Below are 16,235 nucleotides of genomic sequence, written 5' to 3'. Positions count from 1 at the left end.
CTCTATTGAAGGAAAGTAGAAGCTTAGGTACTGAATAAAAAATACTGGAGTTTATTTGAGCTGATTTTGTTTCATGAGCAAAGTGATACACATAAAAATAAGTTTGTTGGGCAAATATTTCAAGTTGATGTTGCATATGATGTTATGTGTGAACTAATGTTTTTGACAAAATGAATATGTCTATTCCAATAGTCATAATATATAAATCAATAAAATTTACAAAAGTGTTGTCTTCATTGTAATCAGAATCAGATACTATGAGAATCTGTCTAGTTTTTGCTTGCAAGAATTTGGAAATATTCTTAAAAATATTTGAATAATTAAGATACTAAAAAAAAGTCATGAGGTGGACAAGCTGTCCAGACTTTGAATGAAAGAATAAAAATGTTCAAATATCCTAGCAAACTTAATGAATGTGAGAAACAATAAATTTTAGGGAAGTCTCAGGCAAAAGGTTAATAAAGACACTAAAGATTTTTAAAACATATTTAATAGCTATAAGTGCTAACAAGTTGACCATTAGTTAGCAATGTTTAAATCATTAACATTTCTAAGTATTATTTGTGGAATAAATAAAGTCTTATCTAGTGTACTAGTATACTATTATTAGTATATTATTAGTATAGTATAATGTATTTTTAATAGTGATCAATTTCATACCTTTTAAAAACAAAGAACAGAAGTTCCATAAAACAGGAGAAAAATATTAGTATCTCAGATAATATATATTGTCTACCATGTACCAGGCATTATTCTAAGCCAGAGATTGGCAAAGTATCATCCGTGGTAAAATCTAGCCGAAAGTCTGTTTTCATATAATCCTTGAGCTAAGAATGTTTTTTGCATGTTTAAAGGGTTGAAAAGGAAAAGAAGAGAAATAGGAATAAAAGGTGAGGAAAAATGAGGGGGAAGAGGAAGAGAAGGGAAGTAGAAAGAATATGCAACACAAATTATATGTGGATACTAAAACCTACATATTTACTCCATGGCCTTTCCACAAAAAACTATGCCTGTGCATCTTGTAGGCATTCAATTAAAGAATCATTTAGGTTTACTGAGAAGTCTGGAAAGGGGTAAATGTACTGCATTTTTGTATACGTAATAGGGTTTGCACAAGTAATTGCAAAAAGTTGTTTTAGAACTGTAGGAATTTAGACTGCATCATGAAGAAAAATGTAAAAATTGCTTTACATTGAAATAGTTTCATAGCCCATTAATATTCCTATTCATCACTGAAGATTTTAATTAGGAATGTTACGTTATTTTGAGCAGGAAAATTTAAGGGATGAAAAAGTAATCTATTTACATTGGGGATAAATACACTTGTTTGAATTCAAACCCTATGAACTTATAAAAATGGACTTTCTATAGAGCCTGGCCACTGCATGAACATATCCTCATCAACCAATCTAAGTGGAGAATGATCAGAGAAAGAAAAGGGGCAACTGCACTGAGCCAAAGGCTGATCAAGCACAGGGAGACTTGAATACACTGAAACTAGGTAAGTAGGAAAAGCCAACTCACAGAAAGTCCTTACATCAAGAAATTTCAATTTGATTCTACAGATGTAAGAGATTAATCAAGGATTTCACTTTTTTTTTGTCTTGAGTATATCTTATTTACATAGTGTTAAAACAGGTAAGTTTATAATTTACTAAATTCTATAAAGGAAAGAAAACTGTAGTCACATGGATTTTCTGAGGTCTACATAGCTTGAAAAGATAATTCAGGTAATCTAAGCACTGACTCCACAATAAAATCACTTGGAGAGCTTTTAAACTTGTATCTTTTGGGCTAGACCATCAGAGATTCATTTTTCTGGTGGTTGGAGCCCAGGAAATATGTTTTAACTCTGCATGTAATTCTAACATGAAGTCAAAGTTGAAGATTAAATGAATAATAACCGTTCAAATCCTACGTGTATTATAATCATACCTATGTCAGTATATAGAAACCACTGCATATGCTTTGTTTTCTAAAAATAAAAAAAAAATTGTGTTAGCTACTAATGAGCTTAAGTTGATAAGACATGTGAAAAGTGTGAAATTCAAAACAAGACTTAGAGACAAAATACAGAATAGCTAAGGTGACTACAAAGTCTAAAAATCAGAGGTGATAATCCATAAAGACACAGAATCTTACATAAGAGAGTATTAGTTAGGACTTGCAAGTTGTAGAATTGAGTTTGCTGCTCTGGTTTGTAAAAACTCCATGTTTTATTATTTTTTAAATACAGTGAAGAGGCTTACCTAAAGCCTTTTTGTTTCCTTCCTACTACCATTTTCCTAGTAAGCAACATGAGTTCCTAATAAGACTTCCTTTAGCTTTGACTTATCTCTGGCCCTTCTGTTAGGAAAAGAGGTAGCTCAAGAAAAAAAAATCTGTAATACCAAATGATTTTTTCATATTCCCCCCAAAATCCTAACACTCCCAGTCTTCTGTACCTCAATCACCATTAGAAACTCATGACTCCAAGGCCTTGCCTCAAAGCCTCCTTTCTGGTTCCCATATCCCTCCTTCTGTGTGTCCTCTCCTTCACCCAGTGCCAAAGCCCTCATCTTTCTACAGGGCCCAGAGAAGACCATGGTCCCCCATGAGCACCATGTTGTCTCTGAAAGTATCCCCCATGTTCTTGCTCCACTCAAAACAAACTAGAGGGGTTCTAGTCCAAGGTGGCAATATTGGAGGCTTCCAAACTCTGTTCTACCCATGGACACACCAAATCTACAGCTATGGGACATTTCCCTGTTAATGAAACCCAGGAACTAAATGAGCAATTCCTATATACCATGCAAATAAGAATAATTTCATATCATAGCAGGTAAAAAAAAAAAAAAAAAAAAAAAACTTAGCCACACTCTCACCATCAACCCCAATCCTGACACACTAACAAACAATCAAGATGGTACTCAATACCCACCTTCCGCATGAGGAATGAGGGCTTTAAACCTAACATATAGCACCCCAACTTTTAAGACTTCCATCTGAGGGAAGACCTTCAAAACACCTTAGGGTTTATGTCCATGAGCCCATAAGATAATAGCAAACAAAGAAATAATTCATTCATAACAGGCTCCAGGACTGCCATGCCCATCCCCCAGGGCCTGCTATAAAGGTGGCAGGCAGAAAGGCTCATATCCCAGTCCTTCCCTGAAAGAGACCTGTTTGTGTACTCTATAAGCTACAGTCTAAAGGTCAGGATTATAATTTAACATACATCTAGAAGCCCTCAACAATCTTCTCCAGAGGCAAGGGAGGGTTACAAGTGCCATATTCATGGTTTTCCTCTGCCCCATTCCAGGTAATAGAGGTCTCCCTGATAAGAGCTTGTGCACATGCCTCACATTTATGACTGCCAGTCAGAGGATACAGCCCTTGAAATCCTAGCTCTGGTGGCCAATGGGGCTTACATTCCTGAGTTTAACAACACTGCAGCCAAGAAACAAGTTTTAATCAGCTGGTATCCACCAGGACTCAGCACAGAAGCAGTAGACAGAAATACCTATCTTCCAGTATTTCCCTGAAAATGGTTATTTGCATACTTTAAAAGCTACTGCCTGAGGGTCAGGCTTCTAATTTGGCATACAACTAGGGACAGACTGTGATCTTCCCCTGAGACAATGACAGCCAGACACCATCTCCTCATTCTCCCTGCAGCCTGCTCCAAATCACCAATAGTTCCCTGGAACTTATACACATATCTAGCACCCCAGCTTTTGAAACTGCCACTCAGAGGCACAAACATTGATTGTCTGGCTTTGGTAGGAAACAAGAATTGTATTAATAGGGCCCAATGGAATGTAGCAAGCAAAAAAAACAAAAAGCAGTTCTTAATTAGCTATCCCCAATGGCTCAGTGCAGAGGAAACAGAGAAACATATATTTTTTTCATTCTTTGTCTGAAAAAGTTCTATGTGCATATGTTAAATGCTTCTAGCTTAGAGGCCAGCTTCCAGTCAGCCCAAGCACCTAAGTGTTGAACAAAATCACCCCTTTTGACTCAGTTATGTGTCTGAGCATGTCCTCAACTAGCATGAGCCACTAAGAACAAAGGAGCAGCTTGGACATTCAATGGCTTGAAAAATAACCAAGAGCTAGGGCTAGGCTGAGCAGTAAAGTTTTTCTGAGACACCAGACCATTCTATGAAGACCGGGAAAGATGGCAGTTTTATCTAATGCACAGAAATAAATACAAATAGCCAATGAAAATGAAGAACAGAGAAGTATGTATCAAACAAAAGAACAAGATAAAAGACAGAAAAAATACCTGAATGGAAAGGAGTTCAGTGATTTGCCTGATAAAGAGTTAATAATAATGGTCATATGGATTCTCACTAAAGTCAGAATAACACAGATGAACAAAGTGAGAATTCAACAAAGACATAGAAAATATAATGAAGTACAAAACAAACCACATAGATGAAGGATACACTGATTAAACTGAAAAATTCAGTAGATAGGTTCAACAGCAGCCTAGAAGAAACAGAAGAAAATATCAATGAACTCAACTACAGGGCAGTAGAATTCACCCAGAAAAACAAAAGTTTTTAAAAAGTTAAGATAGATTAAAGGATTATGGGACCATATCAATATACACATTATAAGGAGCCCCAGAAGAGAAAAAGAAAGGGACAAAAAATGTATTCAAAGAAATAATTGCTGAAAGTTTCCTTAACCTGGAGAAAGACATCCAGATTCAGGAAGCCCAAAAAATTCCAAACAAAATGAATCCAAAGACAGCCACACTGAGGCACTTTATAAGTAAGCTATCTACACTTAAATACAAAAAGAGAATCTTAAAAGCGGCAAGAAAGAAACTTGTTTCATACAAGGAAACCCCCATAAGACTCTCAGCAAATTTTTCAGTAAAAACTTCGTGGGCCAGAAGGGATTTGCATGATATATTAAAGTGTAGAGGGATGGGCACCTGGGTGGCTCAGTGGTTGAGCATCTGCCTTTGATCCACGTCATGATCCCGGGATCCTGGTATTGAGTCCCACATCAGGCTGCCTGTGGGAAGACTGCTTCTCCCTCTGCCTATGTCTCTGCTTTTCTCTGGGTGTCTTTCATGAATAAATAAATAACATCTCTAAAAATAAATAAAAAAGAAAATGCGGCAGGGGTGGAGGGGAGCCAACCAGGAATGTTCCACTGGGTAAAATGGTCCTTCAGAATTGAAGAAGAGATGATTTTCCAGACAAACAAAACCTGGAGTTCACCACCACTAGACCAGCCTTACAAATGTTAAAGGAACTTCCTCAAGTTGAAACAAAAGAATGCTAATGAGTAACAGGAAGGCATATAAAACTTAATCTCACTGGTAAAGGCAAATATATGTTTCACAATACCTTAATATTGTATAGATGGTAGGGAAATTATTTATAAATCTAGTATGATGGCTAAAAGCCAGAAGCAATAAATATAACTACAATAATTTGTTACTGGATACATTAGGTAAAAAGATGTAATTTTACCATTCAAAACATACAACATGTGGGTGGGAGAGGATAATATAAAGCTTTAGTATGTGTTCAAACTTACAATGTTTAGATCTTAGACTAATAAAAACAGGATGTTTTATATATAGGTCTCATCACAACAACAATCAAAACCCTATAACAGATACACAAAATTAAAGAGAAAAGAATTCAAACCTGCCAGTACTGAAAATGAGCAAATTATGAAAAGAAAAAGAAAAGAAGAAAAAGGAACAGAGGAATTAACAAATCACCAGACCCAAATAGCCAAAGCAAACTTGACAAAGAGGAACAAGCTGGAGGTATAACGATTCCATATTGCAATATATACTATAAAGCTATAGTAATCAAAACAGTAGGATATTTGGGGACACCTGAGTGGCTCAATGGTTGAGCATCTGCCTTTGGTTCAAGGCATGATCCCGGGGTCCTGGAATCAAGTCCCACATCAGATTCCCTGCAGGGAGCCTGCTTCTCCCTCTGCCTGTGTCTCTGCCTGTTTCTCTTATGAATAAATAAAACCTTTAAAAAATAAACACAGTAGGATATTGGCACAAAATAGACAATAGATCAATAGAACAGAGAACCCAGGAAATAAGCCCATTCTTATATGGTCAATTAACATATAACAAGGCAAGATACCACAATGAGGAAAAGTTAGTCTCTATAATAAATAGTCCTGGGAAAACTGGACAGCTACATGCCAAAGACTGAAACTGGACCACTTTTTAACACCATACACAGAAATAAACTTAAAGTGGATTAAAGACCCTAATGTGAGTCCTGAAACCATAAAAATTATAGAAAAGAAGATAGGCAGTAACTTCTTTGATACTGGCCTTAGCAGGAAAAAAAAACGTTTTTTTAGATATGTCTCTTGACAAAGGGAAACAAAAGCAAAAATAAACTACTGGGACTACATCAAAATAAAATCTTTTATACAGTAAATGAAATCATTGACAAACACAAGGCAACCTACTGAATGGTAGAAGATATTTGCAAATAACATATCTGATAAGGAATTAATATTCAAAATATATAAAGTAATAAAAACAAGAAAACAATTTGATTTAAAGATGGGCAGAGGATATGAATAGACATTTGTCCAACAAAAACATACAGGTAGTCAGCAAAAACAGTCACATGAAAAAAATATTCAACATCACTAATCATCAGGGAAATTCAAATCAAAACCACAGTGAGATACTACTCCACATGTCTTCAAATGGCTAGGGTCAAAAAGACAAGAAATAACAAGTATTACTACCCAGTATACAGAGAAAAAGGTCCTTTTGTGCACTGATGGTAGGAATGTAAATTGGTATAGTGCTGCAGAAAACTGTATGGAGTTTCTTAAAAAAAATAAAAATAAAAATAGAAACTACGTTCCAATCATTCCACTACTGGATTTTTATCCAAAGGAAATGAAAACACTAATTCAAAAAGACATATGCACCCCTATGCCTATTGCAGTATTATTTAAAATAGCCAAGATACGGAAGCAACATAAGTATACATCAAATGGATAATGAAGATGTGGCATGTGTATGTATATATGTGCATGTATATACATATACATATGATGAAATATTATGCCACCATAAAAAAGGATGAGATCTTGCCATTTGTGACAACATGAACGGTCCTAGGGGTATTATGTTAAGTGGAATAAATCAGATTGAGAAAGACAAACACCATATTTTCATCTACATGTGGAATCTTAAAAACAAATGAATAAACAAAAAGCAGAATCAGACATATAAAGAACAAACTGATTGCTGCCAGAGGGAAGGGGGTGGAGGGATGGGCAAAATGGGTGAAGGGGAGAGGGAGATATAGGCTTCTAGTTATGGAATGAATATATCATGGGACTACCAGGTACAGTATGGGGAGTACAGTTAATTATATCATAATAGGTTGTATAGTGACAGATGGTAACTACACTTGTGGTGAGCATGGCATAATGTGTACAGATGTTGAATCACTATGTTGTACATCTAAAACTAACATAACAATGTGTGTCAACTATATTCAAATTTAAAAATTAAAATACACAGAGTGCGTGAATGAAGAGAAACAACAAGACTCAACTATATACTACCTATAAACTATTTCACTTCAGCTTTAAGTACATATAGAGTATAGTAAAATTATGGAAAAATACTCTATGTAAACAAAATTTTTAAAAAGAAGGATTAGTTATACTATATCAAACTAGAGTTTAAGACAAAAATTGTAATGAGACAAAGATCATTTATAGTGATAAAAGGGCCAATCCTTCAAGAAGTTTTGACACTTGTAAATATTAATGCATCCAACATAGGAGCACCTAAATGTACAAAACAAATATTAACAGACAGAAAAGGAGAGGTAGACAGCAATAGAGTAATAGTAGGAAACCTTTATACACCACTTTCATCAATGGAAAAATCATCCAGGGAGAAAAATCAATAATGAAACATCCTTCTTTAATCACATGTTAAACCAGAAGGACTTGATATATAGAGAACATTACATCCAAAAGCAACAGAATACATATTCTTCTCAAGTGAAAATGAAACACTCTCCAGGATAGATTATGTGTTAGGTCACAAAACAAGTCTTAATAAATTTTAAAAGACTGGAATCATATAAAGCATTTCTGGTCACAATGATATGAAACTAGAAAGTAATTATATGAAGGAAAGTGAAAAATTTCCAAATATATGGAGATTAAACAGCATGACTGATGAGACAATGAAGAAATCAATAGGGAAATAATAATAATGGGAAATACAACATATACCAAATGGGATGCAAGATGAAGAGTTCTAAAAGAAAAGTTCATAGCCTACATTACACAAAAACAAAGAACTCAAACAACCTATCTTTCTATCTCAAGGACTTAGATCAAAGAAAAAAAAAAAACTACAGAAGGAAAAAAGAAAAGATTAGAAGGGAAATAAACCAATGGAGACTGGAAAGAAAAGATCAATGAAACTAAAGTTAGAAGTTTTTATTTAACAATGAACAAAATAAATATTTAGCCAGATTCGAGAAAAAAGAGTATTTAAAACTAGAAATGAGACTTTAGAATTGATATACAATTAGAAAGATTTATAAAAGACTACTATTAACAATCATATAACACCAAATCGAAAACCTAGATATGGATAAAGTATTAGAAACAAACAAGGTACTAAGACCGACCCATGAAGGAAGAGAAAATCTGAACAGAGTAATTACTAGTTAAGAGATCAAATCAGTAGTCAAAAACCTACCCAAAAAAAGTTCAGGACCAGACCAATTCACTGGTGAATTCTACAAAACATTAGAAGAAATAATACCAATTCTTCTCAAACTGTTACCATAAATCAAATAATAAAATAAAATAAGAGGGAGAGAGAGAAAGGAAAACTTTCAAACTCTTTATGAGTCTAAAATTATCACATACCAAAGCCAAAAAAGGATAACACAAAAAGTAAAAATGTGTAAGACAATGTCTTTGATTAACATGGAGGCAAATCATCAACAAAATATTAGCAAACCAAGTTCAACAATATTTTTAAAGGATCACACACACTTATCATTTAAGGCTTATTCCAAGAATGTTAGGATGGTTCAACATTTGCATAACAATGTGGTACCTTGCATTAACAAAATGAAGGTAAAAATCCTGTAAACTCAATAAATGCAGAAAAAGCATTTGACAAAATTCAACATTCATTCAAGATTAAAAAAAAAAGTACAGCAAAAATGAACCTCAACAAAATAAAGGCCATATGTGACAAGCTCACAACTAACATCATACTTCACAATGAGAATTCGAAAGCTTTTGCTGTAAGATGAGGAACAAGACAAGGATTACCAATCTTAACCACTTTTATTCAACATATACAAGAAGTCCTACCCAGAACAATTAGTCAAGAAAAATGTCATTCAGATATGAAGGAAAGAAGGAAAACTTTTTATTTGCAGATGACATATTATATATAGAAAATCCTAAAAGCTCTGCCAAAAGTTTTACAATAAGTGAATCCAGTAAATTTGTAGGATACAGAAGTAATAGACAAAAAATGTTTTCATACTAACAATAAGTTCCAAAAAATAAATCTAGAAAACAATCTCATTTACCATTGCATCAAAATATCATGGAATGAATTTAACCAAGGAGTGAAAAATCTGTACACTGAACACTTAAAACATTGAAAGAAGTGAAGACACAATTAAATGGACAGATATTCCATGCTCATGAATTTTGAGGATATTGCTAAAATGTCCATATGACCCAAAGCAGTCTACAGATTCACTGTCATCCTTATCAAAATTCCAATGGCATTTTTTTCAAAGAAATAGAACAAACAATCTTAAAATTTCTATGGAATCACAAAAGACTGCAAATAGCCAAAGCTATCCTAAAAAAAACAAAGCTGGAGGGCAGCCCTGGTGGTTTAGCAGTTTACCACTGCCTTCAGCCCGGGGTGTGATCCTGGAGTCCCAGGATCGAGTCCCACGTCGGGCTCCCTGCATGGTGCCTGCTTCTCCCTCTGCCTGTGTCTCTGCCTCTCTCTCTCTCTCTCTCATAAATAAAATCTACCAAAAAAAAAAAAATGAAACTGGAGATAGCATATGTTTTGTATTTCAAACTATAGTACAAAGCTATAGTAATCAAACAGTCTGTTACTGGCATAAAAACAGACATACAGATCAACAGAAAAAATGGAGGGTCCAGAAATAAACTTTTGTATATATTGTTAATTAACTTATGACAAAGGCAATGATATACAACAGGGAAAGTATAGTCTCTTCAATAAATAGTGTTGGGAAAACTGGACAGCAACTTGCAAAAAAAATGAAACCAGACCACTTTCTTACACCATAAACAAAAATAAACTCAAGATGGATGGAAGACCTAAATTAAGAGGGGAAACCATTAAAATCCTAAAGAATATAGGCAATAATATCTTTGACATATATGCGGCAAGAGAAACGAAAGCAAAAGTAAACTATTGGGATTTCATCAAAATAAAAGGCTTCTAAGGACACCTGGGTGGCTCAGTGGTTGAGCGCCTGCCTTTGGTCCAGAGCATGATCCTGAAGTCCCAGGATCGAGTCCCACATCAGGCTCCCTGCATGGAGCCTGCTTCTCTGCCTATGTCTCTGCCTCTCTTTCTCTTTGTGTCTCTCATGAGTAAATAAATAAAATCTTAAAAAAAAAAGATAAATAAATACAATTAAAAGCTTCTACACAATGAAGGAAATAATCAACAAAACTAAAAAGCAATCTATGGAATGAAAGACATTTACAAATGACATGTCTCATAAAGGGTTAGTATTCAAAGTATATAGAACATATAAAACTCAACACCCAAAACAAATAATCCAGTTAAGAAATGGGCAGAAAATGTTTTCAAAAGAAGATATACAGATGGCTAGCAGACATGAAAAAATGCTCAATATCACTCATCAGCAAAAAGTACAAAATAAAATTACAAGGAGATAATCATCTCACACCCATCAGAATAGCTAAAATCAACAACACAAGAAATAACAGGTATTGGCAAGGAAGTGGAAAAAGGGGAACCCTCTTACACTGTTGTTGGGAATGAAGACTGGCGCAGCCACTCTGGAAAGCAGTATGGTTCCTCAAAGAGTTAAAAATAGAACCATCTCCAATCCAGCAATTGTACTACTAGCTATTTACCCAAAGAATACAAAACTACTGATTGGAAGGGATACATGGACCCTGATGTTTATAGTAGTATGATCTACAATAGCCAAATTATGGAAAGAGCCCAAATGTCCATTGACTGATGAATGGATAAAGAAGCAGCAGTGTGTATGTATGTAAACAGCACACACAGTGGAATATTACTCAGCCATAGAAGGAAGGAAATCTTGCCATCTGTAAAAACGTGGATGGAGCTAGAGAGTAGTATGCTAAGTGAAATAAGTCAGTCAAAGACAAATACAATATGATTTCACTCATATATGGAATTTAATAAAACAAATGAATACAGGGGAAAAAAGAGGCAAACCAAGAAACAGACACTTCATTCTAGAGAAGAAACTGATGGTTACCAGAGGGGAGGTGGGTAGGGGATGAGTTAAAGAGATGGTAGGGATCAAGTAGTGCACTTGTGACGAGCACCAGGTATTTTATTTAAGTGTTAAATCACTAAACTGTACTCCTCAAACTAATATTCCACTGTATGTTAACTAACTGGAAATTATTTTTTTAAAGAAAAGGCATCCTGCAAAATAGTTAAAAATATTCGAAAATCATATAATACGTTTTAAAAGTAAAAAAAAGACAACAACAACAACAACAAAAAACTCACACAACTCCGTAATAAGAAAGCAAATAATCTGATTATAAGTGGGCAGTGGTCCAGAATGAACATTTTTCTGAAAAAGATGTACAAATGACCAGCAGGTATATAAAAAGGTGTTCAACCTCACTAACCATCAGGGAAGTACAAATGAAATCCAGTGTGATATCCTCTTATACCTCTTAGGATGTCTACCATCAAAAAGACAAAAGCCAACAAACACTGGCACTGGAGAAGAAGGAACCCTCGTACACCGTTGGCCGTGTAAACTGATCCAGCCACTATGGAAGACAATATGCAGGCTCCTCAAAAAAAAAAAAAAAAAAAAAAATCACATGAGAACTACCATATGTAGTAATTTCACTTCAGGGCATATATTCTAAGGAAACAAGTTCTCTAGGACCTATCTGTACTCTCACGTTCATTGCAGCATTATCCACAAAAGCCACCATAAGGAAACAACCTAAGTGTTCACCGATAGATGAATTTATAAAGTGTGTTTACACACACACACACACACATATACTCTATCTCCATATATATGAACACACATGCATACACATGCGTGCACACACACGCTACAGTGGAATTAGTCATATGTGAGTAAGAAAGAAATTCTCCAAGTTGCCACAACATGGAAAAACCTTGAGATCATATGCTAAGTGAAATCAGCCAAACAGGGGATTCCTGGGTGGCTGGGTGGTTTGGCACCTGCCTTCGGCCCAGGGCATGATCCTGGAGTCCCGGGATCGAGTCCCGCATCCGGCTCCCTGCATGGAGCCTGCTTTTCCCTCTGCCTGTGTCTCTGCCTCTCTCTCTCTCAGTCTGTGTCTCTCATGAATAAATAAAATATACTAAAAAAAAAAAAATCAGCCAAACAGAGGAAAAAAATACTGCATGGCCTCTTGTATACATGGAATCAGAAAAACAAACAAGTAAATTCATTGAAATAACAGAAAAGTGGTTGCCATGGGTTGGCACAAAACAGAGACACTTTAGTAAAAATGTACAAACTTTCAGTCATGAAACAAATAAGATCTGAGGGTCTAATGGAAAACCTTGTGACTATCATTGATAAGTGTACACCGTAACTGAAATTTGCTGAGAACTTAAATGCTCTCACAAGAGAAATAAAGAGGTGATGGATTTTTTTTTTTTTATCTAGTACTAGATGGTGGGAATCATTTCACCATCTATATCAAATCACCAATATATGCACTTAAATACCTTACAATTTTATCAATTAAACCTGTAAAGGTGGGAAAAAATCAATCCAAGTGGATTTCCCGGGGGGGGGGGGGCGGGTACTAGTTCTCCAGAGTTTATTTTATTTGAGGATTGGCTTCTTTTGCTTCTCTGGTTTCTCTCCTAAACTCCATTTATGGAAAGGCCTAGAGGTAGAAGGTGTCCCAGTTTCCCCTTGTTCTGTACAGAGCCTCTCTGTCTCCTCTTCCAAAGGCATACAGGACAAAAGGAAGGAAGGAGGATGCCTCTTCCACACGGTACCAAACCAAACCTGTTCTTGTGCAATAACTTACAGACCCTTCATCCTGGGAATGTACCAGCACGTAGATCACCACCATGCTTCTGGCTCTATTTTTTTTTTTTTTTCAGCACTCCTGGAGGTGTCCACATCTGGAAGAATCTACCCAACACTCCAGCCACTAAGTTCCCCTAAGTCTCCTCCAGAGAATTTCCTTTTTCCTTCAGTCTCAAGTCAGTCACGAAATGTTCTGCTCACATCTCTATCAACATGTAAATTTTGGCATTATCGATAAGTCATGTAATTCACAACTGTGTGATTCTCAAATTTTTCAGTTCACTTACGACAGGAACCCCAAAATCCCAATTTTACCTTCAAAATTTACCTTCCTCAAGTTAACTCCATCTCTCTTTTACACTGTCGATACCTTCCTCTTGAAATCGCTTCACTTATTTGTTCACATTTTGTGGTGTTTAACGTGCAGCTTTAACTTTTTTCGGCCTTTCTGCCCCTATCTTTCTCATCTAGCAACACTTAACCCTACTTTGTGCCACACAGCCAAATGTGAGTGGAGAAAAAGGAGGAGTCATACTGGAGGATTTTAATACAGATATTCAGTGTTGGGATCCCTGGGTGGCTCAATGATTTAGTGCCTGCCTTCGGCCCAGGGTGTGATCCTGGAATCCCAGAATCGAGTCCCACGTTGGGTTGCCTGCATGGAGCCTGCTTCTCCCTCTGCCTTTCTCTCTCTCTCTCTCTCTCTCTCTCTCTCTCTGTGTGTCTCATGAATAAATAAATAAAATCTTTAAAAAAAAATATTCAGTGTCGATGGGAACACTGAAGCAGAAAAAGAAAATGTTGACAATGTGGGGCAAAACATAAATGTTAAATCTCCCATTAAAGAAAAAACGATCCTTGGCCTCTTAATTTTCTGCAGATGCTGGCTGAAGCCTGATTTCATTTGCATTAAGAGTAATACTCCTTAAAAAAATGTGTCTATAATAGTAATCTCTATAGCCTCACCGCCCACCGTCTGCATGACTCACCCCAATTAAGACTATTCCACTGAAACTGATCTTGTCAACATCACCAGTGGCCACCATTAGATAATCACTTGACACAGTTAATCACCATGTCTTCTTGAAATATTTTCTACCTTATTCAGGTTTTCTGCCTAAAACACTGGCTTATCCTTTCCAGTCTTCTCTGTTGACTCATCCCCCGATTTGGACCTTTAAATGTCAGAGTCCTCTAGGGTTTAGGGCTCTTCTCTCTCTCCTCTCATTTTCAGTTTATCTCTTCACACATTTAAAAATATCATTTCAATACATATTTGATGCACGAATGAATGAGTGGACAGATTAATAAGAAATTAAGGTAGAATTAATCAAAAAGTCACTTTTGTGCCATTGCCGTAGGTTAAGATAGTAGGAAGAAAGGCTACTTTAAGAAGTTCTGGATGAATAATTCAGAAACAAAAGTTTGAAACTTGGGAACCAAATGATCGTATGCATATAATCTTGACTCTCAAATTTGAAATCATCTCTACTCGTGTACGAAACTGTCTAGTTGACATCTCTACTTACAAGTCTCAGTGACATCTCCAACTTCCCAAGTTTAAAATAGAACTCTTGACTCCATGTCTTTTCTTCATCACGTAATATTAAAAAACTAAAACCTTTCGCTTCTCTGTCTTAATAAATTGTGCCACCATTTAATCAGGTCAATATATACATGAAACACTCTTGTCTTCTATCCTCCCCTCTCATCCCAAATCAAGCTCCACCCACACAAGAGATGTCAAATCTGAGCACTTCTCCCAACTTCTAGGGCTTCAACGTGACATTTTTCCCACCTCATTCTAGAGCATTTTCTACTCACTCTTGGATAGTTTATACACTCTTTATTAGTCTTCCTGTTTTAACACTTGCTCTTCCATGGTCTGTTCCTCCCATCTTCATGAAGATCATTCGAATACACAGAGCACAATCCTAGAATGTTCAAAGTCTCCAAAATCTTTCCAAGTTAGAGCAAACTGTACTTGCTGTGGGTTCTGTCTATGTTTTTATCTGCCCTAAATAAATCATCCTTACTTCAAACTTGACATTTGTATGTATGGTTTCTTGTGTATGATATTATATTTTCACCTTAATATTATCTTTGTAGAGACACAGACAGTATCCTATCTAAAATTCTTGTCCACAAGCAATGAGTAATGTATAGAATTGTCTAGTCACTGTAGTGTATACTCGAAACTAATATAACACTGTGCGCTAATTTTACCAGACTTTAAAAACTAAATATTTTAAAAATAAAATACTTGCCATTTCTATTACCTTGCTTTGTAGCATATTTATGTATTACCTTTATTTTTTATATCACTATACATATCAGGATTAGTTTGGTTGGTGTTATTTATTGCCTGTCTTCTTCACTAGACTATAAATTCAATAAAGACAAGGATTTATTTACAGCTATACTCTCAGTATCTAAAGTAGTACCTGAAAAGAATATTTTCAATCGATATTTTTCAAAGGAACATTGATACAAACCCGGGGTTTACTCCAGCCATCCTGCTAGAGCCTCAGGTAGCAAGATTTAGAGATCTAGCCTGCCTGGTTTTAAAACCTGAAGTACTTAAGATTACAGCACAGGGTAGAGCTAAGAACATGATTGATATGTTATGTAAAACTAGATGCATTTCTGATACTATGGATAAATAATCCTGATAATGCTAATATATTATGTAGACCAATATCTTCTGAAGACACTGAACTGCTGGTTGAGTATATAACACAAGGATGTATCATTTGTAGTAAATCACTAGTTCTCTAATTCTTGTTCTATTCCATATGCAGAGATATATTTTATCAGTACATGATCATTTATGCAAAAGTCTGCATCAACACACATAACTGAATTGTTCACCAAATATTTATTCTATGTTTCATGTATTCCCACTCTT

At 35.5% G+C, this 16,235-nt stretch overlaps 1 long non-coding RNA gene across 1 annotated transcript in view; it reads left to right on the top strand.

Moving 5' to 3' along the window:
* The window catches only part of LOC140605459 (uncharacterized), a 39,094-nt gene extending 23,533 nt beyond the window's left edge, over positions 1-15,561 (top strand). Inside the window, exons 2-3 of the long non-coding RNA XR_012008108.1 lie at positions 1,372-1,501; positions 13,402-15,561. This is a non-coding gene — a long non-coding RNA (uncharacterized lncRNA). The remainder of the gene's footprint in view (positions 1-1,371; positions 1,502-13,401) is intronic.
* Positions 15,562-16,235: the final 674 nt, after the last annotated feature.

This window comes from Canis lupus, chromosome 15 (assembly GCF_048164855.1).
Source record: "Canis lupus baileyi chromosome 15, mCanLup2.hap1, whole genome shotgun sequence".
In the NCBI taxonomy this organism is placed as follows: domain Eukaryota; kingdom Metazoa; phylum Chordata; class Mammalia; order Carnivora; family Canidae; genus Canis; species Canis lupus.
The sequence above is the reverse complement of the archived record's forward strand: the minus strand, read 5'-3'. Positions and strand labels throughout refer to the sequence as shown.